This window comes from Pseudophryne corroboree, chromosome 2 (genome assembly GCF_028390025.1).
Source record: "Pseudophryne corroboree isolate aPseCor3 chromosome 2, aPseCor3.hap2, whole genome shotgun sequence".
Lineage (NCBI taxonomy): Eukaryota > Metazoa > Chordata > Amphibia > Anura > Myobatrachidae > Pseudophryne > Pseudophryne corroboree.
The window spans coordinates 322,889,142-322,906,745 of NC_086445.1; the positions used below are offsets into that span (position 1 = coordinate 322,889,142).

The window sequence follows — 17,604 nt, forward strand, 5'->3', positions numbered from 1 at the left end:
GGTGAGAAACATAGGAAAGTGTTTTCAATCAGTGAAAAAGGAACAACACTATAACCTGAATGTGAGGAATCAGTAGATCTGGGTCGATAATTGGATAGTATGTTCCTGACACGTCTGTGTCTGTGTATGTGTATGCAGGTGCGTTAGCCGTGAAATGGTTCCAAATGCTCCTGCAATGGTCAGACCTCCATCTCCTGTCAAGAAGATCTGAAGAAAGTACACACTGAGCTAGAAATTGCTCAGATAAATACGTTTGATCATAGCATTTATCCGAGTGGCACTTATTATTTGATAGTATGTACCCAGCTTTAGATGTACAACTTTTTTTGTGGGCCTGTGCTGCACAAATTCCTCTTTTACACTAAGCAAATGGGTGTACTTTCCATTCCATTCCATTCCATCCATTCCATAATGAACAAAAAAAATGAACACACACTACTCTGTACTGGTATCCGGACTCCAGGTCGACAACAAAAAGGTCGACACACCTTAGGTCGATGTCAATTGGTCGACACACCTTAGGTCGACATGGACAAAAGGTCGACATGGACAAAAGGTCGACAGGAACAAGGTCGACATTGAAAAAGGTCGACATGAGTTTTTCACGATTTTTTTTCTGTTTTTGAACCTTTTCATACTTAACGATCCACGTGGACTACGATTGGAACGGTAATCTGTGCCGAGCGAAGCGGTAGCGGAGCGAAGGCACCATGGCCGAAGCATGGCGAGCGAAGCGAGCCATGCGAGGGGACGAGGTGCACTAATTGGGGTTCCCGGTCACTCTACGAAGAAAACGACACCAAAAAAACATAAAAAACTCACGTCGACCTTTTTCCATGTCGACCTTGTGCCTGTCGACCTTTTGTCCATGTCGACATTTTGTCCATGTCTACCTAAGGTGTGTCGACCTTTTTGTTGTCGACCCTGAGTCCCAGACCCCTCTGTACTAAAGGAAACAAAGCCGCACTCAGGAAATTGAAAAGTTTGATTAGTTCAGTTATTTTAGTACTTTACATTATATGAGTTAATGGAGCTAAGGTACAAGTAAGTGCTTTAAGAGTCCTACATGCAGTACATTAGATTATTGCAGGCATGAAACAATGTACAACCATTCTTAAGTGAATTATGGCCTTGATTTACTTGGAATTAAAGACACAGCCTAATCCTGTCAGGAATACCAAACATTACTTTTTTGACAAGTGGATGAAGCTTTTTACATACAATAGTATATTGGGGGTCATTCCGACCTGATCGCTCGCTGTAGTTTGTCGCAGCGATCGGGTCGGAACTGCGCATGCGCCGGCGCCGCAGTGCGCTGGCGCATGGCAGCTTTCGTTGCCTAGCGATCTACTCTGAGACAGAGGCCGGTCGCTGGGCGGGAGGAAGCTTAACAGCGGGGTTATGCCGCCGTTTAGGGGGAGCGGTCCGGCCAGCGCAGGCATGGCTGGACCGTTGGGGGGGCGGGCCGCGGCAGCTGCGTGACGACTCACGCAGACGCTGCGGTCAGCGGCAGAGACAATTAACTCCCGGCCAGCCGCAGGAGCTGCGCTGGCCGGGAGTTACTCCTCAAATACAAAGGCATCGCCGCTCTGCGATGCGTTTGTATTTGTGCGGGGATGGGGGCAGCACTGACATGTGGGGCGGACTAGCCCTGTGCTGGGAGTCCCCCCGCATGTTAGAGAACATGATCATAGCTGTGCTAAATTTAGCACAGCTACGATCAACTCGGAATGACGCCCATTGTTACACACAAAGAGAAAAGATGCAGGTGCAATATTCAAACATCACTAATTACAGTAGAGTTGTAATACATTTTGCAATAAATATAGATTTTTAGCATAAACTTAGTCAGGAATATCTGTTTACCCACCACGTCCAGGTAACTTCATCAGGTAACTCCCTAACTTTCTAAGAGTTCAAGTCTAGGATGTGGGACCCCTAAGCCAACTCAGCCTAAACACCCCAAGGCATCACACTAGTGAGACAAGTGAAGTGTACAAGAGTGTTAGATGGTTAAGAGCGCTAATGCATGTGTTAGGAGTGTTACAGGGGTAAAATATAAATGTGTGAAACATGTTCATATATAAAAAACAAACAAAAAAATGGTATAGAGTGATATAATAAGTGTTATATTGTGATGAATTGAAGCAGCCTAGCGAAAGAAACTCTCACCCCACAACTTACAATTGAGGTCTTACGTCGATTGTGCCTTGTTCAATGTGCAGTCAGAAAATGCTAGGATCCCTACTTGAAATCAATCAGGAATATGTGGGGGAGGGGTGGTACTCTAGGTTGAAGGAGCCTCTTACCTTGTATATTGTATAAATGTATATTGTTTCAATATTCCCTTAAACAGAAACAGAAAGCTGTATGTCCAAAAAAGGATAGATAGATAGATAGATAGATAGATAGATAGATAGATAGATAGATAGATAGATAGATAGATAATTTTACTTCTGCTCTGTAGCACATACGACCAAACTCATTTCACCTACAATATAGGCTGAGCTAAAATGTTGGTCCCTGAAGTAAAAGTCTACTTCTTTATCTAGTAAGCTAAAGAAATCATTTATTTTTTCTATTAAACAACGCGGTGTGGATAGATTGGCTGATGGCTAGCTAGCACACTGCAAATATCAAGGTTAACAAAAGTCACAGATGAACCTTTAAAATAATTTAGAGCGGGGGAAGAAGAAAAGTGCACTCAGTTTTTCATTGCTGTATTAACCCTAGTCTTATACCTCTGGTAGCAGGGCAAATATCATTTTGATTTATACAGTAACCATAATCACATTATAAGAAATAATATTTTTACTGAATTAGTATAACTAAAGTGTTAGTGTAATGCAACACACTAAATGAAGCAGTATATTAGACCTAGACAACAGTTCAATTCAGAATATATTCTGTATGATGCATTTTTAAAATAAGCATACGTGTATACGTAATGACATTGCATTAAAGGGATTGTCCAACTTCTTATGCTACATTTAACTTTCTTGGAAATGCCACCATTACATGAAACATATAGTACTATTATTCTTTATTTACAGGGCACCACAGTGTTGTAAAAAGTACATACCAAACTACAGTATAAATATACAGTAACAAGACATAAAGTGCATACAAAAGTACAGTGCAAACATAAAAGGACAAAACAAAATATACAGGGCAGTAATTAATTACACATCTATGCAAATATAGTGACTATAACAGAAAAAAGCAGCACTCGCTTATCCTATAACACAGTTGATGGGCAAAATAGACACTGACTGAAAGTAAATTACAAAGGAAAGGGACAGGAAGAGGGTCCTGTTTATTAGAGCTTTCAGTCTACAGGGAAAGTGCATTCAGTCACAGAGGGATGAGTCAGTGTGCAGGGCCACAAGAGATGGGTTAGGAGAGAGCTGATAGGCTTCAGAATGTAAGCACTTACGAACAGTGCCCTCTCCTCTCATGTACTTTCCCCTCTTTTAGACTATATTCTACTCCAACAGCACCTAACTCTCGGTTTCCGCCAACTTGACGATTATTTAAGTGTCCTGTTACCTGAAACAGCAATGTTACTATACAACGCATTTGTCCTGCATTGTCTTGCACTGTAAGTCATTGTTTTATTATTTTACTATTTTATGTACTTTGTTAGGCGCAGCGGAACCCTTGTCGCACCATATAAATAAATAACTAATAAGAAGAAGAAGAAGAATGAAATGGGATTTGGAAGCTTACTTGAAGCTTTGGAGAGATAAGAGACTGATAGTGAGAGGTAGTGGGTTCAGTGGTGGGAAGCAGCCAGCAACTAAGAAGGGGAATTTGTTGGAGTTTAAAAAGTTAGGGGTCTATTTACTAATTCTTGGATGGAGATAAAGTGGACGTAGATAAAGTACCATCCAATAAGCTCCTAACTGCCATGTCACAGGCTAGTCTTGAAAAATTACAGTTAGGAGCTGGTTGGCTGGTGCTTTATCTCTGTCCACTTTACTCCATCCAGGGCATGGTATATAACCCCATAATCTGTTGGGAAGTGAGGAAGCGGTCATTGGCAGAACAAAGTGTGAAGGTGGAATTGTAGATGGAGATGAAGGAAAGAGAGGAGTGGGGGAGGACTTCATGGCTGTGTGTGTGAGGAACTTAATTTGGAATCTGGAGGGTAAAAGGAGCCTGGCAGAGTAGAGACATACCATTTCACTTACTATATATCATGGTATAAAGGTTAAGTGTACATATAAGTGTTCACTTGTTATATCCATGAAGGAAAGTCTTGCAATAAATAAGACTGAAACTTCTGATTATACTATGGGATAATATGCATTTTTTGTTGCATCAGTCAAGTATATATATATATATATATATATAGAGAGAGAGAGAGAGAGAGAGAGAGAGAGACTCAGTGGGGGCTTTATTAGGTACACTTCTACATTTTGTAAATACAAATAACTGATCACCCAATCATGTGGCATTAACTCAATGTATCAAAGCATGCATTTGTGGTCAAGAAGTTCAATTGTTCAGCCCAATCACCACAATATGGAAGAAATGTGATCTAGGCGACTTTGACCATGGAATGATTGTTGGACTCGGACAGGGTGGTTCGAGTCTGGTTAACAAAAAAACCTCCAGTGAACAGAACACAAACGTGCTATCCAAAGGAACCTCTCAGAACACGGAGCACTTTAATCCTTTAAATACATGGAGACCACACTGAGTTCCTTTCCTGCCAGCTGAGAACAGGAATCTGAGGCTACAGTGGGCAAAAGTTCTCCATGACTGGACAGTTGGAGATTGGAAGATGTAATTGACATACAGATGGTAAAGTCAGAACTTGGTATACAATATTTCTTCTCTAGCAGGCTTATCTATTTTTTTGATGCTCCCTTTTCCTCTGCTCTTATAAACTGGTGCAAATCAAAGAGATTCTGGAGCCCAACCAATTCAAGTTTGCTTTTATTTTATTGACTGACAGTCAGTAAAATAAGTTCATTGTTTCATTGGTTAAAGCACAACAAATGATTGGACAACATTAGATCAAGTATACATAAAGATATTTGTATACACACTGAGTGGCCATATTATTACGACCAACAGATTAGTACTTTGTTGGGCCACCTTTTGCCCTTAATACAGCTTGAATTCTTAGACGCATGGATTCTATTAATTTTCAGTATATCTCGTGAAATATTAGCCCAAATGCCATGAACTAACAGTTTTTAAACGTTTTATGGTAGCAGACCAAAAAATGATTCATACTATTGTGTTGATGTCTCCATATCCTTACCCTACCATCTGCATGGTCTACTTGAAAACCCTCAGAATAACAAAGTACCACTTCTGTTTTCACAATATGTCTTCAAAGGAGATGCAAACAAGACACAGATTTCTAACCTTGATTACAACCTCTGTCTATCTATCCTGCCAATGACAATGGAACAGCCTATAATGAATCATCAAATCATTAAGGCACCCTGACATTACTCATTTGTAGCCCCATCTGGCAGACCTTACATTGGTTTTCCATTACTTTCAAAATAAGATTCAAGGCATTCACATATGCCTAACATCTCTCTACAACCGTGTCGGAAGTAATGGGTGGTGGACCCAGATGCAACAATAAACTTTGGGCCCCAAACCACAAATTAGAGATTATTCGTGTGCATGTGACTTCGTGGGGAAGGGGGCATAGCACACAGGGTATAGGTATTGTTCATGTACAATGCAAAATAGTATTCAATCAAATCAGATTAATACTAATTTGACTGAAGACTTTTAGCATTGTGCATGAATATGTGACATATATACTACGCCATATACTATAGGGCAGCATTAGTGACCACTTTATACTACATTGTACATGAATATTGTGAGGATACCGGGTTCCAAATCACTCAGTTGTGGTGGTAGATGAAAAACCAACAGTGGTTTATTGAACAGAATAGGTTATAAACAGCTCAGCACACTTCTGTGATCCAATTCTACACGACAATTCCCGCCTGGAACTCCTGACAGAACATTACTTCTTAGCCAGTCTCCTGCCACTCTCTGACCTTCTCTCTCAGATCTCTCTCACCTCCCCTGTTTGCTATTATCAAAACCTTTGTCTTTCCTACCATAAGGCGACACCCCCAGAACAGTTTCAGAGAAAACCTACTTTCACATGCCCAGGCATGTTCCCTAGGCCACAATGGATGTTAACTAAATTAACCTTACTTAATCTGATTGTGTGGCCTGGAATCCATTGTGTGGGGAAGAATGAGGGGGTTGTATGGCCTGACATCTGAGACTGGCTGTATCTACCCAACAGCAAACACACAGGTTATCTGAGCAGTCACATGGGGGGAACATTATTTTACAAACTATAACACAATAACCAATACATTCATATATATACATCGAAAACATAACTGTACCCTTGTAACAATAACATCATACAATATAATACAATATTGCCTAGTACATAGCCAAATACAGATCAACAATCAGTGTAGTCCATGGGTAAGACCAGGGCTAGGGAAATAGCTGCGTGTCTTTTACCACTGTATGATACAACGCGCCGGCTGTGTTGTCATAAATATACTACATATATACTATGCCATAAACAACAGACAGCATTAGGAACCACCATATACTACATTGTACATGAGTATATATGCAGTATAAATACAAAAAGGGGTTATATCCTTATACTGCACCAAAGGAATAAACAAACAAAGCTGCTCCCCTTGAAGTGTCCCCTGTTAGTGGGACTAAAGTTTAAGTATAGTTTGTAGTTATCTAAAGGGAGCTTCAATAGATTGGTCTCGAATAAATTTCAGATGAACTAATCTATTCACACATTGGAAAATTGGTTTAACTTTTTTAATAAGGAGTCCTACTAGATGTTATCTCCATAGCGCAAGCAATGTACATATATTATTATTTAAAAAAGTTTGACACCCTTATACAGTATTGATTTTAAAGCTATTTCAATCACAATTTATTAAAATGCAAACTTACAAAGTATCAGATAGATAAAACACATTTAGACATTTGGCCATACAAACCATAACTTCCGCAAACATAGATTTCACCCTTATTGGAAGGGAAGCAGTTTCTCCAATCACAGGTTTTCTGAATGAGTCCTTTAATGTTTAAGCTTATGCATTTCATCTCTAAGATACTTTTTTAGGGGTAATTCTGTAAGGATGCATAGAGGTGGGTGTAAATAAAATTGTATATTGAAAACATTTCTATAAATTCAAATGCATGGGCAACAAACAATATATTGAATAAAAATTTCACAGTTTCATACCTTTGGAGGATGCTTAATATAGAAATCACATTTTACTGAGATTCAGCATAATAAGATCAGGTGAAAGCAGCTTAAATCGGAACAGTGGTTCAAATTTATTAAGAGAACCACTAGTCCGATTTAAGCTGATTTTCACTTTCCTGTTTCTTCCACACACAGAGGATACTTTTTAGGAAAATTGTTGATAGTACCTTTACTTTGTCATCATCAACTCATGCTTATACAACTTATCTGTGTTGATTAGACACAAGTCTAAGGTGAAGTCTCTCCCTATGTGATGTTCATTCAATCTATCTGTGATGATTAGACATAAATCTAAGTTGAAATATCTCCCTATTCATGACCCTAAACTTATCAATGGAACCATTGGTCTGACATAAGCTGATTTTCACTGATCTTAATGTTGAATCCCAATATAATATGTTTTCCATATTAAGCATCTTCCAAAGAAATACCTCTGAAGAAGTCTCTTAGAGACAAAACGCATAGGGTTAAACATTAAAGGATTAATTCAGAGAACCTGTGACTGTAGACATTTTTTCCTTCTAATAAGGGTGAAATATATGTTCACCAAAGTAATGTACTGTACAACAAAATGTCTGAATGTATTTTATTTATCTGATGCTGTGTCAATTTTGCATGTTAATAAATTGTTATTGATATTTTTATTTTTAAAATCAAATTGTATAAGGGTGTCAAACTATTAATAATAATAATAATAATAATAATAATAATATATGGACATTACTCTCACTATGGATAACATCTAGTAAGATGCCTTATTAAGTAAGGTTAGACCTTCTTTTTAAATTTTTACTGAAATTTATTGGAGACCAATCTATTGACTCTCCTCCTTTTAGACTGCTTGTATAGACTTCTGACTTGAAAAGGGCACTCACAATACTGTATTTATAGATCCAACATGATGGGGTGCATAGGTTCAGGCATCACAGTAGATGTAACACAATTTACTTATTTTATTATTTATTTCTACATTTCTCAATAAGAAGCTTCTGGTCTAGGGGTGTCATGAAGAAAATTCTTATACTCTAGGTTCAAACTCTTGATTCAAAAAAGTTTGGGAACCACTGGAATAATGTGATTACATTGGCCAAATGTATCATCTGGCACAGGCAGGAGCAGGGGCTCTGAAAGGAGTCCATCCATGCGATGTGCCGAGTGTGGTGCCAATGCTGCTGCACATGCACAGTCATTGTGACCGCCATGCACGTGGGCCCAATTTTACGGTGGAGGATTCCTGGGGAACGCTGCCAGAACTACATCCCACGAAGTGTAGCTTATGGTCTACAATAGTTACCACAATTTGAAGAATGTGGTAGCAGTGGGGGCCAATATTGGGAATGCTCTGCATTCTAGATATTGATACATTTGTGTCACATCCCCCATAGAAACCTGTGGGGGATGCAGCTGGGGCAGAAATGGAGGGATGCTGTGATTCCCCCCTTCTTACATTCCAGGGATGCTTAATATTTGTGTCTAGCACCCAAAAACACCCACAAATATTGTTTGATAAATGGGCTGCTTACAAGTTAAATGTTCCCACATACCTTTTAAATTGTGATCATCTAAAGGCAGAGCTTCCTTTACTTTCTGTTTCATGTTATTGTTCGTCATTTATGTTGGACATAATCCCTAATGTATCATGCTGTGTAAGATTGTGGCACATTATAAATAAAGGATAATAGTCATAGTTAGCTAACATAAGTTTGTATAATTATTCATTGCCCTTTTCCCTATTTTCCACAGAGGTTCTTACTACAAGAAAATACAAGTAACCTCCAAAGCTTTGTAAACGAGAGCTGAAACGATAATGATGATTTAGAGTACACCACAAGGCATGACCCAGTCTCAGTACACTGAGAGCAAAACCTTGTTTGCTTAAATTATTTGTTTCTTCTGTCTAATGAATGTAATTCAAGTGTACAAGTGATAACACTGGCATTTCTTTGAAATGTTGATTTAGTTTAATTATGAAAATCACCAAGGTATTTTCTGGCTGCTGCATCACTCCCTGTACTAAGATTAATCACATCAACATCATTCATTTAATCTTCAAAAAGGAAGCAGTTGTCCACAAGAGCTTTCAAATAGCTTCATTAGTGCAATTTTTTAGACACAAATACTAAGCTGGCAGCAACTGATTAAGAGTGAGGAAGGTCATTGTATTCCACTACTGCATGTTCTAATTATTTGTTAAATGTAAAGACATTTCATGTTATTTTGCTTGTGTCGATATCACTGTAGCTGAGTTTCTGGCATTTAACAATTCATGAATAACATGTGGATTTGGCTATTCATAGCAGTGTCATGTCTAATTTCATTTAGCTTTATGTTATATATTTAAGTAAGTTATACATTAGTAGGCTGCAACAGACTAAATAATTCTTTCATTTACTTTTTTTGCATCACAAAAAAGGTGCAAGTTCATCAGTAAAATTAGACCGTTAATCCAGTAAGAAAGGTCTCTTACAAAGCTTCAAAAATACAAAAGCACAATGCAATTTTAGTTTTATCACATCTTGTGTCCATTTATATGGAAATCTGTACGGATTAATGCATAAACATTTTTGACCTCCTTTTGGGAGAAAATGGGAGATGGGGGTACTTCTTGCAGAATCTGGGTTAGTTGGAGTAGTATAGTCTGTATTGTGCCCAAATTTATAAAATACATTCTAAATTGACACAAAAGTCAAGACTTGACACTCACCAGACTTGTAGACACATAAGAAGTTTATTCAGGCATAGAAGTATTAAAGGATATAAACATTTTGCTCCTGACATGGACCTTTATCAAGATATCTAATGACTGTGCTAGATCCCACATATATAGTATACATAGACCAATTGTATTACAAATTGACAGATAAGAGTTGGATGAACTTTAAGGAATTGAGAGTGTACATTCTAATGGTATCTCCTTATATGGTATAAGTATAAAAAATTATTACCATGCAAAAGTTTACTTTTTAATGTCTTTGGAAATGGCAGATATCAGGCAATTGACCCATGCTGAATCTGACCCTACTATACTACACATAGAAGTATAAAACAGAGGGTTTGGCTATTATGGAAGTTTCTGATCCCCTTACATGCCGTAACCCCTTACTCTTAAAAGTCTTATTTTGAAAAAATAGTTGTCATTTTTCTAGAATTGGTGGCACTTCTACAATAATCTGTTGGATAACTATAAACAATTATACCATGCTGGTCTGGCTCTAAGCAGACTTTAGTGAAACCATTAAGGAAGTATCTTTCTATATGTTTATATGTATATATCATATATGGATAGGTAAAAGTTTCCATAAACTGGATAAGTATAAAATGTTGCTCCCTCCGTCAACAACACTATTTTGTCATTTACTTGAAAGGTTTGCTGTAGCTCTTTGAGGGCTCATTCAAACCTATCTGTTTATTATTGCACTTACCACATATTACTAAATGTATGAATATACAATGAAGCTGGCTAATTTTTAAGCAATTTGTTGTCAGGCTTAAAAAAAAACACTTGAAAAATGCATTTTAAAAGGCTTCTCTAAAATACGTGTAAAGTGCCCATCAGTTTTTCTGCATTATTACCTGTTTCCTAGAACATGTGTGAGGAAGCCTAAAATGTGGTGTATAATGTGCATATAACATGTATAAAGCTTATTTGATGTGATTAATTATAAAAATTGACCACAAAGAAGACCAAAAAAAAAAAAAAAATATTTGTATTTAGTAATGTGTGATTATTGTGTGCATACTAGATATGATTCTTCTGATTTTTGTGTACATGATTAATGTGTGCAAGTAGTGTGTAAGTGTTAGCCAAAAAACAGGTGGTAATAGAACCAGTGGTATATGCAGAAAGCAGTGATAGCTGAATGTGTTATGGATACTGAGATTTGTATTGGGTGGTGGGTGATATACCTCCTAGGTATCACTTCATGCTGCTCTTCAAGTCACCCACAAACACTAAATTACCGTAGCTTGAATAATGCATTTATACTGTACAACAGTAAGATATGTAACCATTGGCCAACTCTTGTATTGCCGTATAGATCGTAAGTTTGTGAGAAGGGCCTTTTTACCTCTTTCTCTGCATTAATACCCAGTCTTGTTTTATTATGTTTATTACTAATTGTAAAACGCTAAATGATATATTGGCACTATACTGTACAGTAGAAAATTTACGGGTCATGCCATCCCTAGACACAACACCCCCCCCCCATGTCATCACTGTCCCCTTTGCACCCTTCATGTCAGAGTCTGTCCTGATGCCTCAAGACTATCAAAGCAAGCTCCAACCTCACCTACCTCCACCTCCAGCACCACAATTACTACACACTGCCCCCTCCCCTGCCAGTTATGAAAAAAAAGTTGTAATGACAAGAAAATAAGAATCACATGGCCTCATCTGAACAGCGGCCTAGAAGGATTCTCATGCAGGGGAGCCTGGTGTGCCACTCCCGAGCAACTGCCACCCCTTGGCACGTGCCTAGTGGGAAATTTACACTTATACTGTATTAAAAAATAGTATTATTATTATTATTATTATAATGTGACAATAATAAGAAAGGAAGTGTTTTTTTTATAGATAAACTACTATGGTAGTCAAGAAATAATTAGAGTCAACAAGTAGTTGATGTAGCTCAATTAATCAAATAATAATTAAAAAAAATGTAAAAAGGAAAAATTTTACTTTTTTCCAATAATGACCAGGGGCATTGTGTCTGCTATTGGTATCCAAGGCCACTGGTTTAATAATTAAGGTGTAGACTTCACTGGGGATTTTGCACCACATTTGTACTAAACACATATTTTTGTGTACATAAAATAGGTACTGTAATTGCCCTGATTTCTATTGAGGAAATCTAAAGCAAATTTTATAATGAGAAATATAATCAATGTTGAAAATGCTGTGCAATATGAGCTTAATGACAGATGCAGTCCCTTCTTCTTTTTCAGTTCTGTTGAAAATAGAGTCAAGCTACTGGAAAGTACAGTGTTAAAGTTTTTATTTGACTAATTAATCATCAAATGTACTAATTGCTGGGATTTTTTACCCCAAGCAAGGGGAACATTTAGGTCTCCTTTGAATGATGAAAGTATCACTTAAGTAGCATGAATTCAGCAACTGTTCAAATAACAAAATATACATATTAATATGTGTATGCCTAAAAACACCTATAAAATTATTTATCTGTAAAATATTTTATGAAAAAATATGTCTGTAAAATACCAATTTGTTGCAGTTAGTCAATACAGAAAATACTAATTTTTACAAATATAAATGACTCACAATTTATAAATGACTGAAGACTTATTTTACAACTGTAGATAATGTTTAAATAAGATTCAACAATTTTCAATTTAACTAGTAAAGAGGATAGCTGTCTTCACAGATCAGTGAGCACTATAATTTCACCTTTTTGACCACTTCTTCACTACCTTCCATATAGCCTCATAAAATATTTAAACCCTGGCGAATGACCACTCAGATGATCCTCGGACTCTCTTGCAGAATCCCTGATGATGTCATGGAAATGTTAAATCCATTATGCTAAACTGGGACCTCCATCTAATCTGATCACTTGCCATTCTCATCAGGAGACAGAAAGATATTTTTACATAGGACTTAGTCTAAATTCAAATCTAGAGCATATGCTTCGGCAGTCTGCTACCATCTCAATCAAGACTAATAAATATTTCACAATATTAAACATTCTATTTCCATAAATCTATTTTGCCTTGGAAACTGCATTGGAAGTTTAAAATTAAACATGTAATTAAATAGAAAAAAAATCTTTTTGATACTCTAAATTAACCTTTTAAATATTTTGCAATCTATTGTTATTTCAAGTGCAGCATAAATTGTGCATATTTTTTTAATATATAATTATTGGGTCTCTTAAAAAAGAAAACAAAATTGGGACATCAAGGTTGTTACTCAGTTCAGAAATATATCCAATATTTCCAATTGAGTGCCAAAAGCACTAAAACAGTTGTATGGACCTTTTAGAAGTTCCATGATAGCCACTGGTCTGCAGTCCTTTTTACTAAAATGTGATGTCAGTTCAAGAGCTGACATAGCATTACATGGCATAGCAGTTACAGCGCATTGAGTTTTCCCTAGGCACTTTACATTTTCTATGCCCAATGCTGGGATGCTAAAGCCCTTTTAGGTAGCATGTTTCATTATTTTCTACAGGAGTGCTGGAACTGCTGTGTTAGCATTCCCAGCAGTCTCATAAAAAACGCTGACCCGGAGAGTAAGACCCTAATAATAGTATAATCACTGAAATGCGCTACACTTGTTCTATTCTTGAAATAACGAAGCAATGTAAAATATTTAAAAGGTTAATTTAGAGGATAATGGTATAGTGTGTCTGAATTATTTTTTGTTTGATACAAAAAAAAGATTTTTCATTTAATTTCATATTGAATTTAAAGCAGATTGACACAAATAAAATTAGTATTATTGATACATCTTATTAGAGATTAGTGATGGATTTTAATTTGGAATAAGTCTTATGTAAAAATATATATATTTGTTTTTTGTTACATTAGAAACTCTTCTCTGAGGAGGACAGGGGGACTTTGCTATGCCACTGAACTATTGTTGTTGTTGAAGATTAACGTATTGTGTATGTTTATTTTTCTTTATTTCATTGTTTCAGACTATAAAAATGCTGTACTATAAGGAAAGAGAAAAAGTGCCTTGTAACTTTGTGAGAATAATCTTCCTGGACTGGTATATATCAGATTCCTACATAAACATGTCTGGTCATTATGACTATATAGAAGCCTCCGAATATTGACTTGTTTGACTTTTACAATTTGATGGAGTTAGAAGAAGTTGGATGCAGAGACCTGGAGAAAGAGGTACAAGGCAAACAGAAGCGCTCCTTGGTGCACCCTCAGCATTACAAAATCCCTATATGCCATTTTGTATGTAAGGGCTGACTTACAATTCCTTCCTACTCTCAGCCCTACTGCATCTAAACTTTATTTCATCTGACTTTCTGGATTTACACTGAGGTAAGAATGGATTCTAATATTTCAAATTTATTTAAAAATTCATTCCCAGGTCAACAGGGTGACAAAAAAAGACACACTAGCCAAAAGGTATTGTCACTCTGCTTGCATTACAGTCCCATAGTGACCTCTTGCTCTTACTAGCATTAAGTTCTTCCAGCTTGGAGAGGTAACTGACATGAGTTTTGTGGCACCTGAGCTAATTGTTTCAAACCCTAAAGTAATTCTGGGACAGAATGGATCTCAGTGATTCTCCCTGGATCTGCCTTGAAGTGCCAGCAGACATTGATAACAAGTGCCGATTTAGTACTGTTCTTATTCAAGGTCCTTAAATGTGCTGAATGACAGAAATGTTACCACTGGCCCAGTCTGGGACTTAAACTTAGGAAACTCAGTGATTTAGAGAGAACTGCTTTTATACATCTTGAGAATATTTGTTTTTCTTTCTAAATAAGAATCGAAAGTCATGCTCTTCCTATATCTGGAACCTTTGTAAATTGAGTGCAAGGGCTTAAAGTTTTAGTCCTGAGTCTGGTAAAAAAAAAATGATTACAAGAGCATACTTGGGTTAGTCACTGGGACCAAACCCCCATGAGTTGTGTCATGCACAACAGATGTATCTGAGATTTCTAGTTTTTATTTCTTCTTCTAATTTGTTATGTTAGAAGCTACATTTGAGACTTTGATACTTGTTGTACCTTCTGTAATACCTGCAATCACTTCTGTTATATGGTTGAGATAAGAAAAATGTTTACAATCAGACAGCCTCCCACATGTAAACACATTATTCTAAAGACATTCATGTATAAAGAAGACTAGAGCACAATCACAAAATTTAAATAATTGTTATAAATTAATTGAGAAAGAGGTTCTTAATCGCTGCTTCTCAGGGGAAAGTTTATTTTGTATCTTAATTAGAAAAAAAAGCCTAATAAAACACATAAATAACTGAAAGAGGCCTACAGTTATCACAAGATGGGGATACAAATAAGTTTAAGAAAGATTTGGAGAAAGTAAAGACATTCAAGAAGCTCTGGCCTCCTCCACCCATTTCACAATTGTATCCTATTATTGATACTTCTAATTATGCTACAACATATAGTGGTACAAGGTGCCCCTGTAGTGTACAGAGCAAATGCATGAGTGCCTGCTTAATGTCATCATGGCCTTTGTTGGCACATGTTTAATGTTGACATTATGACCATGTGAACATTCTCATATCAATATAATGAATGAACAGATATACCAAATCCAAGCAGTTGGTAACAAAAGAAGAGGAATGGATAGTATGTTTTAAATACTGTAATTGTCTATTTCATGTGGAAACACAATAAAGTCCACATCATTATTTAGTATTTACGTAGTATATGGAGAAACTTCAATTATTTAAAAAGTAAATGATTGGTCTTTAAAGAAGGCACCTACAAGCTGACACAAAAACACATGGATGGAGTAACAAATCAAAAATTCACTGGAGATCTTTTACAATACCATATATTAAACATAAATCAAAGTGACATCCCTTTTGGGACGATTGGTCTTTGTAGAGTGTTTTTCATCAAGCTATTCTGGTTTCCATCTATTAATAAACACATGAAAAGAGGAATGATGATATTGTAATACATTCAGATTCAACTTTAATAAGGATTATAAATAGCCCAGTGTAGGAAGCATGGAAAGGTAAACTCTCCATGGAGTGGGTCAACCACCAGGAGGGACCCATCACTGTTCATGTCCCCTTTGAAAAAGGCACATAAAGGTTTGTTTAAAATTTGATCCCCATATCATAGACCTTGGTTGCAATTGGCTCTAATTAGAAGGTACATGTGCAATTGCTTCTGCCCTTCTTTGGGTCTGCTGCTCAGCTACACTATTATATAGTCTATAGCCTTCTTAAGGGATGGGGAGAACTAAAACCTTGGGGGTAATTCAGAGTTGATCGCAGCAGCAAATTTGTTAGCAGTTGGGCAAAACCATGTGCACTGCAGGGGAGACAGATATAACATTTGCAGAGAGAGTTAGATTTGGGTGGGTTATTTTGTTTCTGTGCAGGGTAAATACTGCCTGCTTTATTTTTACACTGCAATTTAGATTTCAGTTTGAACACACCCCACCCAAATCTAATGCTCTCTGCACATGTTATATCTGCCCCCCCCCCTGCAGTGCACATGGTTTTTCCCAACTGCTAACAAATTTGCTGCTGCGATCAACTCTGAATTAAGCCCATTGTATGGAGACGAGATCAGCAAAACGGAATCTCTACAATTAGCTACTTCTTTTTCTTGTGTAATCTGCCACCTAAAAATAGAAATCACGCAGTGGGAAATAGTAGTTAATGTAATGTCTATATTCTGCTAAAAACTGAATTGAATATTGTGGTTCTATGGTATCTCATGTCTCCAAAAATAATTTTGTTGGTATTATGGAGCAGGACAGTACATGTGTTAAGCTACAGCAGGATCCTTTTGATGAGTTACCAGGACAGTTATCCGTGGGGTGACCCACACTATTGATTATTATTAGAGATGTGCGGGTTCGAATTTACTCAGTTCTTAATGCCAGAATTAATGCGAGTTTGGATTTATCTGGATTTTTCTTATTGGTTATACAAAACATGTGACATCCGAGAGCCAATAAGTTTTGAGATCTGAGTTAATCCGAACCCGCACATCTCTAATTATTATTGTTTATTATAACCCTAATATAACATGTACAACGGGTCAACTTACTGTGATATATAAAAAAAGAAATTCTATATCTTGCCAGATTGTGAACACATTAATTGATTGATTTTTCACTTTCACCACTCTTCGATTAAATAAACAGCAGACTACTACTGTGATTTGCAGAATATTTTGATATCCAAAATTATTGCAACCGCTAAAAACTTTGCTGTGACATATCTTCCTTTTATCAAGAAAACCTCTCTCTCAGAACACATTCTTTTTCTCACATTTCTCACACTTGGTGTGTATGTGTATGTATTGTATATTGTATATATTGTATATTGTATATTGTTGTACTGGCTCAATGTGATGGTTATTACTTGTTTTTAATGCATTTCAATAAAAATAATGTTTGATAATAACATTTTAGTAAGAGTGCCCCAACACCTACTTTTCTCTCCATAACTTTGTTGTAGACTTTGACTCTTGGGAGCACCACCAACCAAACTCGTTATCCTTGTACAAGGCCATTTAATATATGTTGGTTATTGCAATATCAACTACAATATGTGAATATGATGCTCTTCAGATGAGCACTGTGCGAAATCAAATCCT

The 17,604-nt window shown here is 36.7% G+C and overlaps 1 long non-coding RNA gene across 1 annotated transcript in view; it reads left to right on the plus strand.

Moving 5' to 3' along the window:
* LOC135050773 (uncharacterized) overlaps positions 1–16,238 on the plus strand; it is a 532,470-nt gene extending 516,232 nt beyond the window's left edge. The window contains exon 4 of the long non-coding RNA XR_010241807.1: positions 13,966–16,238. This is a non-coding gene — a long non-coding RNA (uncharacterized LOC135050773). The remainder of the gene's footprint in view (positions 1–13,965) is intronic.
* The last annotated feature ends 1,366 nt before the right edge of the window (positions 16,239–17,604 follow it).